This window comes from Magnolia sinica, chromosome 2, assembly GCF_029962835.1.
Source record: "Magnolia sinica isolate HGM2019 chromosome 2, MsV1, whole genome shotgun sequence".
Lineage (NCBI taxonomy): Eukaryota > Viridiplantae > Streptophyta > Magnoliopsida > Magnoliales > Magnoliaceae > Magnolia > Magnolia sinica.
Window position 1 is genome coordinate 123,554,774 of NC_080574.1, and position 15,224 is coordinate 123,569,997.

The window sequence follows — 15,224 nt, forward strand, 5'->3', positions numbered from 1 at the left end:
ACTATTTGTTACGTGTACCTTCGCGATGGCCAGGATTTCGGTTGGGGTACGTGACTAACCTGAGATCAGGAGTTTACCACATTGAGTCTGACTATCCAAATTTAGGTATGAGACTAGTTTGGATAGAAGTCCTTTGTGATAGACCCCATAGCCTATGATACCACGTACTATCATCTCAACTTCACACTCCAGCAAGGTCATTCCATTCGCATCGCATATTGTATTACATCCGCAGTATATGACATTTTGGGTTACTGTGTTTCTGCATTTATATGGTCTAGATATGGCATCTGATATTTGGTTCTTTATGACTCCTCATTTGCATAACTGATCTGTATTGCGTTCTCTGATATTGTATGACTCCTGAACCTATCAGCATGTCTTCGTATTACTCTAATATCGTATGATTTATGAACTTGCCAGTATTTTTGATATTGTATGATTTATGGGCTTGTTAGTATTTCTGCTTACTCTGATTACTCTGATATTGCTTACTTGGTACTTACTTTGTGCACACACTTTCACCCTCTAAGCTTTTTATAAGCTTATGCATGATAGATGCATGCAGGTGACGTTAGGTCACAGCAGTGTTGAGCTTGGAGTATGCAGCGGACTTCTAGAGCTTGATTTTTGACATATGTATTTCCCTTTCAGTATTGTATTCAAATGTTTATATTAGTGGATATGTGATGATGATGTTGCCTTTGTGATTTGGGTATACTTGTGGTTATACTTCTTATGAGTAAAATGTACATTAGAAAATCCTCCTTATAGGAACTCAGGATCGGAACCTGGCATATGGGCGCTGGGAGCCAAGAATGGGATACTACGGAGGCTGTCCGCACCGAATTCGGTGATCGAGAATCTTGTGAATCCGATTTTCAGGTTTCGGGCGTGACAGTCGCCCACCTCGAACACTTTTTGTCGCCGATGCTTGTCCGTTTGTTCTTGTACTTCTCATTCGAGGCATATTGCTTGGTTTGCACCTCCGCATGGATGCCCATGATCCTTTCTGTCATATGTTCTATTGTAATGCTTATGCCTGAGATCTTGGGCAGAGGAACCAAGTCAAGTGTGCGGTAAGGCACTCGTCCATAAATGATTTGGAATGGTGATTTCTTTGTCGAGCAGTTCACCATGTTGTTAATTACAAATTCTGCTTAAGACAAGGTCAAATCGCACTACTTCGGTTTTTCTCCTAAAATAGAGCGAATGAGGTTTCCCAACATGTAATTCACAACCTCAGTCTGGCCATCACTCTGTGGGTGGTAGGCGCTGCTGAATTGAAGTCGTGTATCGAATCAAGTCCACAAATTCTGTTAAAAGTGGCTAATAAATTTCATGTCACGATCAGAAGTAAGGGTCTTGGGAACCCCGTGTAGCCATCGACCTCCCTGAAGAATAGATTCGCTAAGTGTGTTGCATCGAGGGTTTTCTTGTATGGGATAAAGTGCGTCATCTTGGAAAAATGATTTACCACCACAAACACTGAATCTATGTCGCGTTGTGTTCATGGGAGACCAAGCAGAAAGTCCATAGATAAATCCTCCCAAAGATCATCAGGCATAGGTAATGGCGTGTAGAGGCCCATATTTTGAGATTGCCTTTTGGAGGTCTGACAAACATGACAACGTTGTATGGCTTTTTCCACATCACATACCAATTGCAGCCAGTAATACCGCCCTTCCACAAGAGCTCCCATCTTGTCTCGCCTAAAGTGTCCACCGAGGCCACCTTCATATAGCTCCTGAATAATTTGTTCCCTCAGAGAACTTTTTGAGGATGCAAAATTGATTTCCTTTGAAGAGGAAATCATCTTGTATATGAAGTTCATTGGGATGACCTTCTTGGCACTTCATCCAAGAATCTTTGAAGTCTTTCTCCTCGACATACAGCTCCTTGAGATAGTCGAAGGCGACCACCTTATTATTCATTGTAACAAGTAGTGATGCACGATAGCTAAGTGCATCAGCCACCTTGTTCTGCTGCCCTGACTTGTACTTCAGAACGAACATGAATTCCGGTAAAAAAATAATCCATCTAGCATGCACACAATTCACGTTAGTTTGACTATTAATAAATTTTAATACTTGATGGTCAGTGTATAGAACAAACTCTCTTCAAATCAGATAATGTCGTCAATGTCGCAACGCCTGAACAACTCCGTACAACTCAAGCTCATACGTTGACCACTTCTTTCAAGCATTATTGAGCTTCTCACTGTATAAGGCTACCAGCCTGCCTTCCTATGATAATACTCCAATTCTGACATATAAAGTGTTACACTCAACCTCAAACAACTTGTCGAAATTAGGAAGAGTTAAGATCGGTGTTGTGGACAAATGATGTTTGATCTCATGAAAGCTCTTGTCAACTTCATTGGTCTACTGAAGTGGTCCTTTTTTCATGCAATCTGTAATAGGCGTGACTATTGTGCTAAAATTTCACACAAATCGATGATAGAAGGTCGCCAACCCATGAAAACTCCTCACCTCATGCATGTTTGTTAGGATCGGTCATTCCCTAATGGCTTGCACCTTTTCATCATCCACACAGATGCCCGTGGACGTTACAATAAATCCAAAGAACAACAGGCTGTCTATTAAAAAGCTACACTTTTTCAACTTAAGGTACAACTTGTTAATTTGTAGGACCTTAGCACCTACCTGAGATGTTCCTTGTGCTCCGTTTCATCCTAGTTATATATCAATATGTCATCAAAATATACTAGCACAAATCGGTTAGTGAATGATTTTAGAACTTAATTCATCAAACATATAAAAGTACTTGGTGCGTTCAACAGACTGAACGGCATGACCAGCCACTCATACAACCCTTCCTTGGTCTTAAATGCCATTTTCCACTCATCACCGGATCGAATACTAATCTGATGGTACCCGCTCCTTAGGTCTGGTTTAGAGAACACTTTAACCCCTTCTAACATATCGAGCATGTCGTCCAACTACGGTATTATTAACTGATTTTGATGGTAATTTTGTTGATTGCCCAGCTGTCGACACACATGTGTCAAATCCCCTTTTTTTGTGTTAATAATGCTGTTACGACACATGGGCTTATGCTCTCTCTCAAGAGACCCTTACGGATCAATTCCTCCACTTACCCCTGAAGTATCTCACACTCATTCGAACTCATTTGATAATGAGCGCGGTTGGGCAGGCTAGCCCCAAGGATGAGGTCTATGTGATGTTGGATGTCCCTCATGGGTGGTAATACATTGGGTAAATCTTCAGGCCAGACTTTTTTGAATTCGTTTAGCAATAGTCTTAAACTTGGAGAAATGTTCAAGGGTTTCGATTCCTCTCTCTTCACCGCTACGGCATATACCTCACCGGTTTTCTTAAATTCCTCCATGAAATCTCGAATGGTTAGGAGGGAACTCCCCTCCATTTGAGAGGCGTCAGGGTGATTCTCTGGTGCCATAGGGGCAATGATTATTTTTCAACTATCCTTGATGAATACGTAGACATTGTCTCCTCCTTGGTGGGTTATATCATGGTCCGACTGCCAGGGTCGATCGAGTAACATATGGCATGCTTCCATGTTAAGCACATCACAAAGTATTTGATCATTTTAATTTTTTACCAATTGAAAATGAGACAGTACATTATTCAGTTACCTTGATCTCGTTTACCTTTTTTATCCAGCCAATTGAGTACGGTGAATGATGTTTTGTCGTTGGTAGCTGCAACTTGTCCACTATTACTATTGAGATGATGTTTTTGCCATTAACATTGTCTATAATCATATCACAGACCTTTCCATTGATAGTGCACCGTGTACGGAATATATTGTGTCGCTGTGAATGTAATTCCTTCCTTGGGGTATGCAATAATCGCCTCACAACTAGAGATTTGCCACGATCTTAGACCATCAACTCATCGTCATATGCTCCTTCCTCAGTGGCTTGCTCATGTTCATCAAAGCCAGGGTCTTCTTCTACGGCCTCACCTTCAGTGCCCCCTTCGTTTATTGCCAAGTGTGCAGTGAGACGTCGAGGACAGGTGTTTGATAAGTGGCCTGGTTGGCCACAGCGGTAACAATTGTTTGACCTTGGCCAAACATAAAAATTTGAAATCCTAATTGGGCCTGATGTTGTGGGTGTTACACGTTGAGGCCTAGGTGAGCCGCTTCTCGTATCATGGTTTATGGTCGCGGGAGGTTGAGGACATTCTCCTACTTGTTCTTTTCCTCATGTCAGCATTGAACCCTGCGCGGGACCCGTTATGGGGGGTCGAGTTAAAAGATAAGGCCTATGAGAGACTCTTATAAGCTGCGTTTCTGCCCTACTTGCCAACTAAACCACTTCATCTATGGTCCCGAATGGGTGCATCTGAACTCGATCCTAAATTTTTAATAGTAACTCTCCTATAAATCGTGCCACCTTCTGTGGCTCATATTCCCACAAATCGTTTCGTATTGCCAACCATTGAAATTCTTTAGTGTAATCTATGGTGGTTCAATTTCCTTCTCGGCAATTTCGATATTGTTGGAATAATATCTACTCGTAATCACTGGGGAGGAATTGTGATCGAAGAAGGCATCTCATCCGTGGCCATGATGAGATGAGCACCTTATTCTTGTGGGCACGTGAGAATTGTAATTGCTTCCACCATGCAGAAGTACCATATTTTAATTTAAACACTACCAATTTTACCTTTTTAAGATCTGGCACATCCATGTAATAAAAGTATCTCTACTTTTGCTAGCCAATCGAGGAAATCTTCTATGCGTAATAAACTATTAAAGTTAGGAAGTTCAGCTTTACCTCGATAATCTCTTTCAACACGATCTATATGATGGCCTCCATGGATTGGTCGTTGAGCAAAACCTTCATTAAGGTCCTCATCTCTAGAACTTGAATCATCTGGTGTGGCCCTACAGTTTGCCGTTGGTAATGCTCTACAAAAATCAGGATTATGTTGTACCGCAATCACGAGCATTGGAGCAACCATAGGCGGTGGAGCATTGCTTAGGGCTCAGGACAAAAGTAGCGCATCCGCAAGACGGTTGAGGGTTGCCTACAGCCTTTGCATGGTCAACTGACTCTCCTGGTAGAAAGCTTCCATTCTTCCTACAAGATAACGAATCCCTGGATCACCGTCCATAGGATTTTGGCTCATACCTTCATTGTTTGCCATCGGCATGAGGGAAATCCTCATTCTGATACCAATTAAAGTAGGGATAAATGTGATGTGGTCGATCCCCTTCTTCCTCAAGGATAACTACTGCGAATCCATAGAGCTTCTCTCGATTCCTCACAGAGACTTCTCAAATCCACGAGGAAAGAAAGTAAGAAAATAGAAATAAATTCTAATAAATTCAAAATTTAATTGATGAATTAAATAAATGAGTTCACAACCCTTTAAATAGGGATACCGAACAATGGGAGAGAAATCAGAAGCAAACTACAACTAAAACTTGTAGAATTCACAACTTACTATAAATAGTAAACTTACTATTTATAGATGGTCATGATGTCTACTAGTGCACAAGGTTTTCGGCCAAAAATAGTAAGTACCCTATTTGGCTTCACCAAACTATTCTCTGAATTATTCTAAACTCTATTCACGTTGGGTGCAACTCCTAAAACCCAACGAATGAAGAATTATAATCAAACTAAAACTTACTATTTATAGTAAAAATGAAATTAAAATAGGGAAATGACCGTCGATCCAGGGTATTTTGCAAATTCAGCTTGCACAACTTGGCATTTAGGTTTCTAAAGTAGCTCGTTCTACCCAAAATCATATATTTTACACCCAATGACTCATTCCGGATTGCGAGCTACGCCCGATCAAGGTTTGACAGTCTGGATCACTTTTGTTGTCGACTAGGCCTTTTCTGTTCCATCTTGGCCATGAAATTGTCCATGACCTGCTCTACATTCCTAAAATGATATCTCCAAATTAACACATACATCCTGGTGGGCCCCACAAAACTTAGTGATGTCACTTCAATAGCGAGATAGCTACTCAGGTGTCAGCCATTAATTCAAGCCCAACTTACAGTCCATGATTCGTGCCCCAAGTGTACTTAAACTAGAAATTCATATGATTGCTTGGATGCATAACTTAAATGCATTCTAAGTTCATTTTAGATTCTGACCATCATACATCCACACATAACATACAATTCCATACATTTCCATTAACTACGATCATCACATTCTCCAAATCACATCATCTAATTGAAACTCAACTAAGTCCACCCCTTTGGGATTTTTTTCACCCATAATTATTTATGACCATTTGGCAGAAAATGCTTAGAAATAAGTGTCATAACAACATCAGACTATCAATGGTTAAAATCAACAAATTGAATTCCATAATTAACAACTCATGTAAAATGATTCATATAATTATTTATCGGTGTTGTCTCAATGGAATCCGATAAAACAAACCTAAAGAGACGGTTAGTCACTACGTTTTTTTTTCTTCAAAATGTGTATATAAGATGAGGGAATTATACAACATCATTACATAATGTCTATTCGGGCCGCTCTCCGTAACAAAAAGGGGAAGGGGGCAGCCTATCATGACCCTCATAAGCTAAGACTAAGAAAGGGTATCCGGATTTGGGTTGATTTTAACCGCTCCTAGGCCTGTTCTATCAAGGACTAGGTCTCCTCTAGTGAGGGGGAGAGAAGAGAAGGGTTCGTAATGACCTTGTTTTGCTGTTCAGCGCTGCCAAGGAAGGCTAAGGTATCCGCTACTCTGTCTGCCTCTCTAAGGGTATGGACGATCGAGATAATGGCTACGTTCTCGAAGTCGTCGTAGTGCTTTTTCCAATAAAACGTCTTCCATGGGACTTGGTCTGACTTCGAGAACATGTCCACCATCACTGTTGAATCACTCTCCACCACCACTATAGCACAACCTTGAGCCAAGCATAGGCCAAAGCCGTCCACCACTGCTTTAGCCTCCACTTGGAAATTTAAACCGACTCTATAGCCTCTGGTGAATGCAAAGATGAGATTACCTTTATCATCTCTACAAACTCTGCCACTACCGGATAGCCCTGGATTCCTGCGGGATGAACCATCGATATTTAGCTTAAACCATCCATCCATGGGCCTCTTCTATTTCACAATGGAAGCTGTAAGAGCTCTTTCTAAAACTGCCTAGAGATGAAGGTCCCTGATCACCTCTCTGCTGGATCAGTTGATGGAAAGGGGCAACGAGAAGGAAGCTGAGATGCGAGTGAACCAACCTTTCACCCTGTGTATGGACTGAGTCACCGAGATAGGGGAGTTCTCAAATCTTTTACTGTTTCTTAAGGCCTAGATTTCCTAAAAGATTAGGGAGGGGGTTAGACCCCAGAGAATTCAAATGCTAGAGTTTTCAACTGCTGATGCCCACCATTGCGATGCATGGGCTGTGGTTGTTTTCCCAGGAAGGAATGTAATAGAAAGGAGGGTGGAGAAATGGGACCATAAGGCTTTGGCCAGATCTCCTGCTAAGAACAGGTGGTCTAGGGATTCTTCCTGGTGGGAAGTGTCCTCGTGGAAGTAGAGACAGCAAGACGTCAAATTCATGCCTTTCCTCTTAACACACATCTCCATTGGGATTGCGCCAATCAGCACTCTCCACGCCAACATATCTAGTTTTGGGGGATTTTTTTGAACCATACCATTTCTCCCAAGACCTCCTTAACCCCAAGGGGCGATTGATTTTACCAGTAGATTTGACGAAGAATCTTTCAGACGGTTCCCTGATCCAAATGGGGTGACATCTCCATTCCTTGTTGTAATCCCTTCAGCGAGCACATGATGGTAAATGCTGGTAGGGAGAAGGGATGACCACTGTGTTTTAGGCAATAGACTGGTAGCGCCCAGGAAGTTATTGACTGGAAGGATCTATCTTAACAAGCCAGGCTTAGCATCAGTCCATGAAGCTATTTTTAGACATTTCAATCACTATGTTCTCTACTCCTTTCTTGTCGCGTATTTCAATATCAAATTCTTGGAGTATAAGGATCCATCTTAACAAGTGAGGCTTAACATCATTATTAGAAAGAAGGTACTTTAGCACCGTATGGTTGGTATAAATGATGATCTTAGATCCTATCAAATAGGATTTAAACTTGTTCAAAGAAAATACTACAGCTAACTTCTCCATAGTAAAGTAGTTTACTTGGGTAGAATTTAGAGTTCTACTTGTATAGTAGATGATGTAAGGCTTCTTCTCATTTCTCTGGCCTAATACCACCTCAAGAGCATAATTGCTCGCGCCGCACAAAATTTCAATAGGAATGTTCCAATCGGGTGGTTACATGATGGGAAAGCTAGTCAACATGCCCTTAAGCTTGGTGAAAGCTTTTTGGCATTCTTCACTCCACTCGAATGTGATGTCCTTTTGAAGAAGATTACATAAAGGACGAGAGAGGTGACTAAATTCCTTAATGAATCTTCTATGAAAGCCGGCGTGTCTTAGAAAGGATTGCACCTCACGTATACTTTTGGGTGGAGGTAGGTTAGAAATTAAATCAATTTTTGCATTGTCTACCTCGACTCTATTGGACGATATGATGTGTCTAAGGAATATTCCCTTATGAACTATAAAATGACACTTCTCCCAATTTAGCACAAGGTTCTTTTGTTCTCATATCCTCAGCACCAACTTAAGATGTTCAAGGCACTCGCTGAAAGAAGAACCAAAGATAGAGAAGTTGTCTATAAGACCTTTAGAAATTGTTCCACTATGTCAGAAAAAATGTTCCACATACTTCGCTGAAACATGGTAAGAGTATTACATAGTTCGAATGACATCCTTCAGTAAGCGAAAGTGCCAAAGGGACATGTAAATGTTGCCTTCTCTTGATCTTCTAACGCTATCTCTATCTGATTATAGCCCGAATACTCCTCTAGAAAACAGTAGTAGGAATGCCTAGCTAACCTTCCTAAAATCTGGTCAACAAAGGGCATAGGGAAGTGGTCTTTCCTAGTGACGGTATTCAACTTTTTGTAATTAATGCACATTCTCCACCCAGTAGTAACTATGATTGTAACACCCCAAATTTCCAAGGTTTGAGTCTTTGCTCGCCCTGGAAATTCTGGCGTTAATCCCATTCACACGTCATTCAAATAGTGTGATTAAATTTATACATTATGAGTACTTAAGTACCAATTCATGAAAAATAAATTCTCTGTATTTATTATTCCATTTGAAAAGGAAGAAAAGTTCAATGAATCATCAAATGCTCACTCAAATGGGAGCTTATTACAAAATCAAGTCGCAGTGGAAACATAAATAAAAACTAAATCATGAAACTATTTTCTTGTTTATTCAGTATAGTCTTCCTTAGGGAGGTGATTCTCTGGGTCTTCAATCTATTCATCACCTGCATCATCTATACAGTTGGAGAGTGTTAATGCCCTACTCATAGTGATGGTCATTCCTTTAAAGTTTATAATAATTAACATAATTCACAAGGATAATGAAAAAGGGCACCGATACTTCTCATATTCCACATATACAAGGGTATCGATATGTGCAACATTCTATATTGTATGCATGCCTAATAAAATATGTGTGATCCATCACACTCAGCAATCATAATCACAATGTGGAAAGTAGTTTAATACATCTGACTCCCCCCGCATTCTCACACTACGAAGATTTGCTGGCGTGTCCCACATTAGCATGGATTTACGTGAACATCTCAAGGTGACATAACAACACAGTTAAGGGATTTACGTAACACAATGTGTTCATGACGTGACTATTTGTGACATCTAATTTAGAGAAGTATAATATGCATGACGTTTTACTTACATCAATTGTGTACCATGCCAACCAACCCACAGAATTACGTGCCGACCAAGAGGGTCGTTACCCGTAGCACATTACGTCCACGACATTATATTGATTACTTGAGGTGTGATGCCTGATATGATACTTGTGTGCAAGTTAACAAAATGATGTGAATTTCTATATTGTTGAATCATAAGGAAATGAAAAACAATCATATAAACATTGAAATAAGGAAAAAGGGGTATACCAACTAAGTTACAAAGTTTAAAGGAAAGATCCTTACCTTAGTTGGTCGATACTCTGGGATGTTCTTTATGATCAGGTTCTATCTTAGTTCACCTGGTTTAAGTTAAATTTCAGCTAGGTTTAGTAGATCTGAGAATGCTTGGTTTAGATTATGATTTTAGACAAGTTGTATATCAATGGTTTCAATTTACCATGTATAGGTTCATCTTACCACCGAGTCAACTCGGTCAGGTGTGATGGGTTCCTATTGCATGGGGAAATTTAGGAATAAGAAGGAAAAAATAAAGAAAAGAAAGGAGTTAGGTGAGTTTTGGGTCTGAACCGTACTCCTGACGGTGGTTTGTGATTGTGATAGCTGGAGTTTCTTCCTTCTCCTTCTTGGAGGCTAGTTGAATTCGAACCGATCTTCCTTCTTCCTTCTTTCGCAACTACTTCTCTCTATGTTTTGTTTGCAACAGAATAGGTGGTAGGCTTTTTATAGCCTGTCGGGAACTTCTGGAGAGTTCCTACACAAACCTGACTGCATAAAGGGCTGCATAACAGCAGCAAAATTGGAGGAGCCTGGAGTGCACTGCCTTTAGCTCCAGTCTTCTTAGGATTTTAACCTCCCATCCGATTCATCTGGGCCATTAGGTGTTTGATGTCCTATCAGCAGGTTATCTTGAGACCTGATCAGAGAGTCCCGATGGGTCTCATGTTGAGAAGTCGTCCGCTATTTTCATGGTGGAATCGTTCTATTCCATCTTTCTTCCTTTTGGACATCTACAGGTGGGTCAGATTGGCCATCTGATGCCCCTTAGTCCATTAGACCTTCGATCGGCGTGAGATCTTCAAGATGCTGCGAAGGTGTTCTTTTCGCACCTCTGTGTGAAAACTGGCAAAAGTAACCGTGACAGTGGCTGGTAGCCATGAAATCTGGTAAAGATCGGGATGATTCTTTCCCCTTCTTTGTTTGGAAAGATCCGACGACTTTCCATATGTTTGCGAGAGTCGTAATACAAGGAGGGAAGATTTACACACCTTGTTGGAGTGTCGGTGCGGTCCACATGGTTGCCTGGATCAGTTGTGGCCACGATTCTTCCTATGTAGAGCAATCATTCCGCTGTGGACATGGATGGTGGACGATGAATGATGATGAACAGTTTAGATCCGTTCATCATTTCATGATGGTGGGTCCCACTGTAAGTTTCTGTTGCAGTCTCCGGAACACAGGAGCATGGAAGGAAGATGAAGTCATGAGTAGTCCGGTCAAAGCACGTTTTGACCAGACTTAGTTTTATGTCGTCTGTAGCTGCAAACAGACAGGTGCACACACACCTTGCTGCGGGTATTTCGGTGATGGTCTTGATGGATCCACTCCGTCCATTCGAAGCGTAAGGTCCTTTTCTTTAAGGATGGGTTAGATATGAGCCCCGGGTAGTTATGTTTTATTGCTTTGGTGGCTTTAATAGTGGTTTGTAATTTATTTTTAGCGTATATTTTGACAGTTCTTTGTGGTGATGTTCGAGTACTAATTGGAAAGATTTCGGGGTGTTACACTGATTGGCACGAATTGATTATCTGTATTGGCTACGATGGTGATCCCAGACTTCTTGGGAACCACCTGAGTTGGACTCACCCATTGCCTATCAGATATGGGGTATATAATACCCACATCACATCCAATAGTTTTAACACATCGGTTTTAACCACTTCTTTCATGTTTGGATTTAACCGATGTTGTGGTTGTCTGGAGATTTTTGCATTATCCTTTTGATGAATGCGATGAGTATAAATCAATGGATCAATTCCTTTGAGGACCGCGAATGTCCACCCAAGGGCTCCTTTCTATTATTTGAGAGTATAAATAAGCATAAGCATACATTCTTGTTCCTCATTCATGTAGGAAGAAATCACCAACGAGGATGTAACATCCCGAACTTTCGCAGCCCGAGTACATACCCATGCCCGAGAATTCTAGGTGTTAATAATGTAAAAATTGGATGCTTCAAAATCACACCTTTTTTATTAAATAAATCACATCCAGTTACATTCACGAAGGTAATAGTTGAGGGTCAAATATTGCATATTATCCCCTATTTATGTCTTGGTTTTATGAATATGATAATGCTTAATGTTCTATTTTACTCATGTTTGTGTTACAAGGTGAATTTAAGATCTTAGATTGAAAAGGGTGCTAAAAACATAGATTTGATAATCAAGAATCACCAAGGCAAGGGATGGATCTTAGGAGACCAAGATTGAAGATTTCACATACCAAAGATCCAAGAAAACCAAGCAAGAAATGAAGAGAATCAAAGATTTGAATTGAAGAAAAGGAATCCTGAAATCGTCCTGAAAAAGCATATTCTGAAACTTTGGGTCATTTTGTGAAATTGCGCAGAGTGGAGTCTATTTTAGCAAACTACGTAAGTTTGAGGTAGTTTCTAGAGTTTTCCAACTAGGAGAGAAAGTTGGAGTTCCACTACTATAAATAGGACTCTCTAGGATGTTCTTAAGCATCTTCTAGGGTCTAAGGAGTGGAGAAAAAGGGTGGAGAAGCCGTTGCTAAGAGTTTTTTTTCTTTCTTCCTTAGTTGTTTTCATGCTTTCTTTTAGGTTTTAGATCCAATCATGTCTATGGTTGGCTAAATCTCTTAGTTAGAGCTAAGAGGTGAAGCTTGTAGTATAATGGGATGTTTCTATTGCTTTGATTCATGTTTATGTTGAACTCCGTAGATTCTAATTTGATATATAAGGAATACTTTCAGTTTTTAATGGTTTATTGTGACTCAAATTATAGTAAATCTGCAATAGCTTTGAGTATCTTCTTTTCCTGATTTGAGATTGTGAAATTAGTAAGTCTTATTGTTCACCATCGTCCATGAGGGTGATGGAATCCTTCCTAATCTTCATAATTCTCCTACTTTGAGGTTATAAGATTAGTAAATCCTGTTGCTTGCCATTATCTCCTGGGCATGGTTTGGTGATGGAATACCTGCCAATTATCATAGTTCTCCTTCATTGAGAAATAGGTCAATGAAAGTTCAGATTTAGTTTTATTGATATATTTTCCAATTAGATAGGATATGACTCCAATTCTAATTATGTTACTTGAATAAAGCAAGAGGGCTCCCTGATCACTATAAGTGTATCCTTGGCACCCTAGTTCTCACCTTTAAATTCTTAGTTTTAATTACTTAATTCACAATTACTCTCTCAAATACTTCAGAATTAATTTCACTTCTTCTTCTAGTTGTACTTCTAGTTAATTTCAGAACCAAGTTTCAGTCCCTGTGGATTCGACCTCGGTCTTACCGAGATTATTACTACATCGCGACCCTACACTTGGGGTTGTGAACGGTAACCATTCATGAGAATAAAATTGATTATATTTATTATTTCATTAGAATAAAAAGCGTACAAATAATTCTTTAATGCCCTCTCAATGGGAGCTTATTACATTATGAAAGTTTGTGGCAAAAAATAATAAAACAATTCGTGGTGTTATCCTTCTTCTTTTCTTTTTGAAAGAATCTTCCATATAATGATTATCAGCCATATCATTAACCTGTAATTCGCCTACAATATCTGTAAGGTTGAAGAAGGTCAATGCCCTACTCATAGAGATGCTTATCCTTTAAGATTAACAACAATTCAGGAGATTCATAGGAATAATGTGAGGGTTCTGATATGTCACTTACTCCACCACTACGAGTAGTATTAGTATGCACAACTAATATATATATATATATATATATGAATGCATACCTAGCAAAGTGTGTGTGGTCCATCATACGTAGTGATCACCACAATGTGGAATATAATTCATAGAAAATCTGGCTCGCCCTGCATTCTCACACTAAGAAAATTTATCGACATGTCAAACGTTAACGTGGATCTATGCAAACATCTCAAGGCAACATAACAACGTAATTGAGGGATTTATGTAACATGATGTGTTCATAGAATGACTATTTGCGATATCGAATCTTGAGAAGTGATGTAACACACATGATGATTTAGATTGTGCACCACTTACCAACCCACGGGATTATGTGCCAACCAAGAGGGCCACTACTGTTGAGGGTTAAATATTGCATATTAGACCCCATCTTTTACTTGGTTTTATGAACATGATAATGCTTAATGTTCTATTTTAATCATGATTGTGCTGCAAGGTGAATTCAAGAGCTTGGATTGAAAAAGACATTAAAAGCAAAAATTTAACACTTAAGAATCACCAAAGCCAAGATTTGATATGATAAAATCAAGAATAAAGAATACACACACTGAAGATCCAAGAAAATCAAAGTTTTGAAGTGAAATTGTGTAATCCTCAACCAATCTTGGCCTCTGCTCGACCAGTTCAGGCTATGCACGACCAGTCCTGGACACCGCTTGACCAGCAGAAGCTCGACCAGTCGAGGTTCCTCGACTCGAACTCCAGTGAGTAAAATAACTAAATTTTCATCCTGCTCGACCAGTCGAGGGTGTCCCACGACCGGTCGAGGATGACCCACGACCAGTCGAGCGTTATGCAATTTTTGCACGAACTACATATATTTGAGACGGTTTTTAGAAATTTCCACTCGGTGCGAAAGTGTAATACCTAAAACTATAAATAGAGGTTCCTAGGGCACTCCTAGGCATCATTTAGGGTTTGAGGAGTGGAGCAAAAGTGTGGAGAAGATGTCACCAAGAGTTTTTTTCTTCCATTTTCCATAGTTATTTTTATGCTTTTTTAAGATATTCTAGTTCAATCATGTCTTTGGTTGGATAAACCTCTTAGCTAGGGTTAAGAGGTGAAGCTTATAGCATGATGAGATGTTTCTATTGCTTTGATTCATGTTTATATTGAACTCTCTTTGATTCTAGTTTGATTATAAGAAATATTTTCAGTTTTTAATAATTTGTTGTGACTCAAATTACAATAGATCTGCGATAACTTTGAGTATGTTCTTTTCATGTATTGAGATTGTGAATTTAGGAAATCTTGTTGTTCACCATCGTCTCTTGGGCATGGTCAAATGATGAAATCCTCCCTAACTTTCACAAATCTCTCAGATTGATTGTGGGATTGGTAAATCCTGTTGTTTGCCTTGTCTCTTGGGCATGGTTTTGTGACAGAATCACTTCCAGTTCTCACACCTCTTATCTATTGAGAATTAGGTCAAAGAAAGTTCAAATTTGATTTTACTGAGATATCTTCTAATTGGATAGGATT